This window comes from Triticum dicoccoides, chromosome 5A (assembly GCF_002162155.2).
Source record: "Triticum dicoccoides isolate Atlit2015 ecotype Zavitan chromosome 5A, WEW_v2.0, whole genome shotgun sequence".
NCBI classification, from domain to species: Eukaryota; Viridiplantae; Streptophyta; class Magnoliopsida; order Poales; family Poaceae; genus Triticum; species Triticum dicoccoides.
The window spans coordinates 671,036,889-671,045,381 of NC_041388.1; positions in this window are offsets into that span (position 1 = coordinate 671,036,889).

Here is an 8,493-nt window from a genome sequence, read left to right on the forward strand (position 1 = left end):
TGCTATTCGCACTCATTAAACTTGGGGGCTTCTTTTACCAGAAGCTTATTTATACGGGCTTCATGCCCAGCACATGTGTTACACTTCCGCACGTACCATTTATTTCACCATTATATGCATCGATATGACTTAAGTTTTGGCCAAGCTGGGTTGTCTGGCTCTTGTGCTTACCCCTACGTTCCCGATTATTCGGCTAGGCGGTAAAGGGAGCACCTCTGCGATTGTTACTGCCGGATCAGCCGGATGTGTACCTCAGACTGGGTGAAGCCGAAAGCTAGCGTTCTTAAGGGAATATTCGGTCGGTGACCTAAAAGATGATCTTTTCACTTATTTATGCGCCCCCAGATGCTTTTTCCTGCGTCTTTCTCGCAGAATGGGCATGCACTTTAGGGCATGCCTCCCAGGGAAAGGAACCCCTAACGGAACTATTCTCCCTGGAAGATGTTTCTTACTAACCATGTAATATAACATAACTAGTCGGGCACTTGTCTGTTCACGCACTAATGACCCCTACGCCTGGTCTCCACTCATTCCCCGGTTCTTATATAGCCGCACGGGAATTCGGACACACTCCGGACCGTCGGGTCCCGAGGCTGAAGCGAAAAGGTCGGCCATGACAAACGATCTACAATCCGGCTAGAAGGAATTATAAATGTCAATTAAATTACATAGTCATTCTGACTGATTGTATTCCTCTTCAATACCATCTAACAGGCTGTCTAATTTACAGTCCTGCTGGGAATACTTTGCGGCCAATTCTACTTGGCCGTATACTAAGCTTACAGGGATCTCCTTCGCATCGGGCCCCACAGGGCTGACCTCGGCCATGTGGTTGGGGTCAGCCATTGTGTACCGCGTCTTCACCATGGCCCAGGCCTCCCTAGCGCCTTGACGGCAGGCCGATATCTTCCACAATCGGAAGCGCCGACGTGCTCACTTTAGCTTCTCCGCAAGCTCTCCAAGACCTTCGGGCATGGAGATGGATGGCCATAGGGCCTGGGCGACGCCTTGCATCGCCTGCCGAACTCGCTCGAGCAGTTGCGAGAGCTCGGGAAGAAGGTCACCCATAGAACCGGGCATCTCCTCTGTAGGACGACCTATTAGCACACCTACAGACATTACTCTGTTAGTCGACTTCCCCGCCGAACCTTTTTTCAAAAGGTTCGTTCAAGCACTTACTAAATATGCCGCGCCGAAGCCGCTGATTCTCCTTAACGGAGTCTGACAGCTGGGCACGAACATCTTTCAGTTCGACGCCCAACTTGGTGTTGGCATCTTGGAGATCGTTCTTCTCCCGCCTCACCTTTGTCAGCACCTTCTCACCAGCCTTCAGCTGTCGTAGGAGGTGTTTCCTTTCTGGATTCAATCCGGCACCATCTGCAATTTCATTTGTCAGATTCGCACCCATGTCGTGCTTCGCAAAATACTTATCTTTCAAAGTGTATATCACCAGAGGGGGTCTCCTTGGGCTCCCCTGCCGCGGCTAGTGCGGCCTCAAGTTGGGCTTTGCACTCTTCCAGCTCCTTGGGCAGTAGGGAATTCTTTTCTATAAGAACATGCATAGCAAATGATCCTTAAATCAATTATTCTAACTGTTTCAAGTCTCGGGGCTACTGGTATATATATATATTTACCAAAAATTTCTTACCCGTATGTCTTTTATATATTATTCCGTGGCTCTGGCTAGATCATTTTGAGCGGCACGGAGGTATGCATCTCCCGAATTGAAGGCGTCTAATGCTTCTCGGGAGAAACAAGCGTCCGGTGCGCGCCTTGTGTTTGCCTCCGCCTCCGGACCAGGCTTTGGAGCCTGGCAGGTGGAGGCGCGATTGGCAGCCTCTCCGGATATAGTCCGGCGAGGTCTCTTTGTCCTGAAGAAAGCACGAGTGTTAATATACCTTGAAGGTATAACACATGGGATAAGGGGGCGCGCCATACCTTTGCGCTGACGCCTTGGTCCGGACTGCACCTCTTTTCTGCCCACGGGGCCCTGCGGTCCCTCGTTGGCTTGTCGCCGCAGGTTCGGCCTCCCGTCTCAAAAACCTCCCCTGCAAAGTTCGGTTGTAATCAGGAAACTAAAAACACGAGAGGGCGGACCCCTATTCGGGGTACTGGGACTTCAATCTCAGTTACCTGGGAGGCCGGGATTAGCCCTGGGTAATCGGCCGTAATGGCCACCAAGGCGTTGTCCTTGCTCAATTGATGGAACACTCCATCAATCAGCTCCACAGATAAGTCCGGGTCCTCTTGAGAGGCCGGGTCGAGGGACCGTCTTGGGTCCTCGGGTTGTGGAGGAGGGCTGTTTATTTCTTTAACAGCCTGGTGTAGTTCCTGCGTTGAAGTCGTTAGACTGAATATTTAACAATGGGAATATAAAACGAATGGGCAGGTAAATGTGGCCACTTACCCAGCTTGGGGGATTGTACATAGAAAATCCACCCTTTGGGTCGACGCGGAGAAATTCCTCCTCTTCTCTCTTGTACAAAGCGGACAAGGTCTTTGTTAGAGCCGCAGCCGAATCCGGCCCCTTACGGCCATAGCGGGTGGCGTCGTCCTCCCCGTTGAAGTCCCACATGGGGTGGCCTCTATACTGTAGCGGCTGCACCCCTCGCATAATGCATGCGGCCATGACCCCGATCATGGTCAGTCCGGAATGAGCTAACAATTTTATCCGGCCCATTAGGTAACGGACGTCCTTGTCACTTTCCCTCTGAGGGCTCCGTGGACGCCAACTTAGGCGCTTCTTTAGTGGAGCACTGCCGAACTCAGGGAGGCCGGTCCAGACAGGATCCGGCAGCGGGATGTCCTCTATGTAAAACCATTCCGAAGGTCAGTCCTCGGACGCCTTCTTCGGGGTTCCGGATAGATATCCGGTCCCGGCGATGCGCCACACTTCGGCTCCGCCCACTTGATATATTGACCCCTTCTGAGAACGGGGCACAAGGCAGAATAGCTCTTTCCACAGCCCGAAATGAGCCTCAACACCCAAGAACAGCTCACAGAGGGCTACGAAGCCCGCGATATGCAATATGGAGGCAGCCATGAGATTGTGTAGCTGGAGGCCATAGAACTCCAGGAGCCCCCGGAGAAACGGGTGGATTGGAAATCCGAGCCCCCTTATTAAATAAGGGACAAGGCATACCCGCTCTCCTTTGGAGGGACTAGGGGCACTCTCCGCTTGCTCTCCGCCATTATAGATGGCAAGACCGGCTCGAACCGGGACCATATAGGCCGGGGGGAGAAATCCCTTGGTCTGGAGCGTCACTAGCTTGCTATGCGGGATGGAACATCTCTCCCAATATCCAGGCTGAGGGCTGGAAGGGCAAAAGGAGGAGTTGCGACGGCTGACCATGGTGGTATGGACCTTTGTCGGATGCGCTCTGATGAACACTCGCGAGGGGGAGAAGGTGTGGTTTGGATCTAAATCCTCGTCCCCTTAAATGGGCGGCTCATTTACGCGGCTAGGGGTGTGGATGTAAAAACACTCAGACTTTTCATATTCGTTTGACATGTGGGAGACGGCCATTATTGGGCGTAGAAGCCAAGGAGCGCAACATTTACAAGAAGCCGGACTTTATTCAACAGGTACACGGAATTTGGAGGAGAACCCACCTTGCAATGCCGAAGACAATCTGCGCGCCGGACTCATCGTCATTGAAGCCTGGTTCGGGGGCTACTGAGGGAGTCCTGGATTAGGGGGTGTCAGGATGGCCGGACTATACCTTCAGCCAGACTCCTGGACTATGAAGATACAAGATTGAAGACTTCGTCCCGTGTCCGGAAGGGACTTTCCTTGGCGTGGAAGGCAAGCTTGGCGATACGGATATGCAGATCTCCTACCATTGTAACCGACTTTGTGTAACCCTAACCCTCTCCGGTGTCTATATAAACCGGAGGGTTTTAGTCCGTAGGACAACATACAGATTAACAATCATACCATAGGCTAGCTTCTAGGGTTTAGCCTCTCTGATCTCGTGGTAGATCTACTCTTGTACTACCCATATCATCAATATTAATCAAGCAGGACGTAGGGTTTTATCTCCATCAAGAGGGCCCGAACCTGTGTAAAACTTCGTGTCCCTTGCCTCCTGTTACCATCCGGCCTAGACGCACAGTTCGGGACCCCCTACCCGAGATCCGCCGGTTTTGACACCGACACGGGGTCTGCGAGAGTTGCTCTTAGGTCCCGCGGTGAACGATTTTAAACTTTTAGGACCTACTTGACACACTTGAAATACATTTAGGACCTCCGGTGTATTTTACTCATAGTGATACACAGCCATGGCAAGGGTTGGGTCATGATGGGTGCACTTAACCACCACGTCTATGTCGGAAAGGTCAAACACAATGACCTTGAAACTATCCCACTCAGGACCTTGATGGTGAGGACATACTGATCTGCAACTTGTGAGCTATGACAAAGCCAACCCACCCTTGATCCATGGCACACCCTCGTTGACATCTCGATGTTTGACCCTTTAGTTGCAGCGAATGTTCATCCCCAAAACGATTTCCTGTGGGATGGTGCACATGTGCTCACAAAAGGCATCATGTATTAGATAGAAGTAAATATAACCCAGGTGCTAAAAGCATCTTGCAGAAGTGGGTTGGCCCTACGTCCTCATGGAAGCAGCTGATATTCGTCGACCTCCCCTGCCTCCTCTTTGAACTATTGCCTTATACTATAGCCTTGCCCTTGAAACAACTGCCTGAAGCATCATTGTCGATGACTAATTTGTCGGAAGGGCAATGCAATGAAGAACATTAGGCTCACCACACCACTGAAGTACAATGTGTAGGATCATAACAATGTGCATGTAAAGGGTGATGATCTTCACTGCTTCCTGTCATATAGAAGGAGAGAGATAGTACAAGGATCAGAGCTACAATGGGCAGAACCAACCCTCATACCAACGATCACCCTAATACATGGACTGCACATCAGTGAAGATCATTGCTCTACGCAGTCCAAGTTAAATTATTCTTCCCCCAATCAGAATGATCTACCCCCTAATCTAACTTAGCTTCCCCAAAATTTAACCCTAAATCGACACCCAAATTAAGCCATATCAAACCCTGCAAAACCCTAAATCTGGCAGGGAAAGGGCTTACTGTCAAGCGGAAGGTCGTCGCTAGTGGTCACTATGCAAATCTTCCCGCCGCCGATGATCACAATGTTGCGTGTGAGGGAGTGGCGGTATGGATAGGGGACGTGTGCAAGCGTGTGCCGTCCTTGCACTCGGTCATGCCTGACTTGCTGGAAACAATTGATTTGGCCATTACTCCAGTTCCAGGCTCTGGCTGCTTTAGTAGTCTGCCACGCAGGTAACCAAACAAACCATGATTGCTTTCCCAGGATCTGACTGGAGAGGATGCGGGCAACCAGACACACCCAAGGTAGCATGCCTAGCGTCCATGTAGTAGTATGTGATGTGATGGTTTCCTCATAAACCTCACGGATGGAATGGATAGATAGTGTGTTAGGTACACTGCCTGGATGATAGAAATAATTATCACTATCCAGTATAAATTTCCTAAATCTTAGTGAGTTTGTGTTTTTTTTTTGTAATTTGTACTTACTGAGCCAGGGTTTTCTTTCTAAAAAATACAGCTAAAGAGCACCTTAGATTCGCTAATTACAATGGAAAGACAACATGACACAAAATGATTAAAAAATAATAAAATTGCATCAAAAACCATACTAAAACAACACATGCATTAGATTTTTCGCGGGGTGCATATGTTAATTGCTTCAGTCTCATGCGTATAACGCCGTGCAAAGAAGTGAAAAACAAGTTAGAGAGAGAGAGAGGGAGACGAACCAGCGACATCAGTAGGACTTACGTGTAACACAAGTACTAGGAGGAGGAAATAGAGAACCAAATGCCGGGCACCCATGGTGATGACGTGATAGTTTATTTCTTATCAAACCTAAGGGAGACGCCGCCGATAGTATCTCCAAGAAAATGATATGCATCTATCTGTCACCGGTTATAAACAAGTCAACGTCATCCTATTAAATCTGCCGGGCAATTAATATTTTATCAAACAACGTCCTGCAATTGATTTCTATCAAATATCAACGTCAGGTTATATTTCACCATATATGTACATGTAATTAACATCCTACCTTTCTTATAGTGAATCAATATATACTACCTATATAGAGAGTCTTTGCATGCTCTTGATAAACATTTTAATTCGGACAGATTGTATCTATCTTTAAGATACGTTGAACGCGCACTATATATCTTTGAGATTTGAAATACGCTGGACGGTACTCCCAGAATGGATGGATAGCCACACTGGTGGCGGGTCAGCATCTCCCCGTTCTTGGCCATCAATATAACTAACCCATCATGTATGTATTGATATTGTTGTTAATACACATGCACGTCACTAATATAACTGACCCTAATTGTTGACTTGACGCCCTTTTAGATTATAGTAGGTATTAAAAGTGTAGAAATTTGTAAAAGTACAAAATTGAGATGTTGGTTCCAACAAATTTCACCAAGGTTGAAGCTTTTCAGCAGCTCCCCAGGGCTGGGTCGGTCGAGCACCGTTGCAGCATCCCGCGACTGTGACTCCAGCTTGCCCGCGCCCGGTTCCAGCAATTTCCTACCACGGTTGCAGCTCCGACGTCGGCTGGTTCCAGTGCGCGATCACCGTGTCTCCAGCATCCCGGCGAGTTCGCTCAGCTACGGTGGTTGTGAGTTGAAGAATGACGCCTTGCCGGCTCCAGCGCATCGCCTGCTAGGCTTTGAAGCTTGCAGCATGATGGGAAGGCTTCTCGCGCTCGAGCACGTCATCGCCGGTGAGATCTTATGGTGGTTCCGCCACCACCCAGGCTGGAGGTCATGGCGGCCGCCCCCAACCCCTGTATCGCGCAACGCGCATACGCCCCCGCCCGTTTGCCTCACCACCAACGCTCGCCGCCTACGCTCGCAACAAAAGGGGCTTGTGGTCGTGGAGAAGCAGAGCTCCGTCGCGGCTGGAGGTAGAAGAAAAGGGGAAAAGAAATTCCAGGGAAGGATAAGGGCATCTCCAGCCGTTGCCCCCCCAGGGGGCACCTAAAATCGCCGCCTGGGGGTGAGCCAACGCAAAAATTGGGTCTGGAGGCGAGTTGGTCCCCAACCGCCGGCCACAGGGCCGCCCCAGGCACGTTTTAAAATAAAAGAAGTTCGGCGAAGTTCGGCTTAAACACGATAAAATTCGGCCAAACACGATAAATTTCGGCACATCTCAGCGAAGTCCGCGGATTTTCATTACATAGCACATATACATAAACTGATCTAAAGGAAAAACTGGCTGAAGTCGCCGCCATCGTCGTCGTCGGCCTTCTCCTCCTTGACGCGGGCGGCCCTGCTGGACCCCTGCCCGGCATCGCCATGGCGGACTGGTGGCGGCGCATCGTCGTCGTCGTCGTCGTTGTCGCAGATGACGACGACTTCGCCTTCGTCACGGCCGCGTCGATGCTCCGCGAAGCGAAACAGGGCGGCGCACTGGCGCTCCTTCGCCTTCTCCAGGCGCTCCTTCTCCATCGCTATGGAGTCCCTGCGCGCCCATTTCAGGGCCGCGTCGTCGTCGTCGAGCTCCGTCGTCACCGGCGCGGCCGGCTCCTTCTTCACCGGCGCGAGCCCCAGCTCCTTCTTCACCGGCGCGAGCCTCGGCTCCGTCTTTGGCTTGACGAAGCGCGGAGGAGGAGCCGACGAGTAGGCGCGCCGGCCGCCCTCGTTGATGACGATGCCGGCGGTGCGAGTGCGCCGGCCGAGCGGCGTCTCCGCCGCGGGCTCGGCCTTGATGCCGAGCAGGGCCGGAGTGCCGGAGGAGTGCGATGAAGATCGGGAGGAGGAAGAAGAGGAGGAGGACCCGAACCTCCTTGGCGCCCATGGCCCGGCGCGTCGGTGATGTGCCGGGGCGGCCGCCCTCGCCGGGTACGCCAACGGCGGGTCGTTGCCGCCCTCGAGATACGTCAGCACGCCCTCGAGTGTGCGGCCGGGGACGCCCCACCACAGGTGGCGCCCCTCGCTGTTCTGCCGGCCACCAACCACCGGCACGCTGTTGATGGACGCCAAGCGCTGCTGCTGGCGGCGCTCGAAATACGCCGCCCAAGCCGCGTGGTTGTCGGCGGCGTACTGGGGGAGGGAGAGTTGGGCGTCGGTGAGGGAGGCGCGCACGACCTTGACTTCCTCGGCGAAGTACTTCGGCTTCGCCACGGCGTCGGGCAACGGGGGAATGGGCACTCCCCCGGCGCTGAGCTTCCACCCCGTCGGCCCGGCGCGCATGTCCGGCGGCGCCAGGATGTTCGCCTGGAACAGGAGCCAGGACTCCTGTTCGCGGAGCGAACGGCGGCCGAAGCCGTTGGCGGTCGCCTCGTCTCCGGGGAAGCGTTCCGCCATGGCGACGGGCTCGGGAGAGGTAGAGAGATAGAGGGAGGGGCTGGGCGGCGGCGCTCGGGAGAGGTAGGGAGAGGGAGGAGCTGGGCGACGG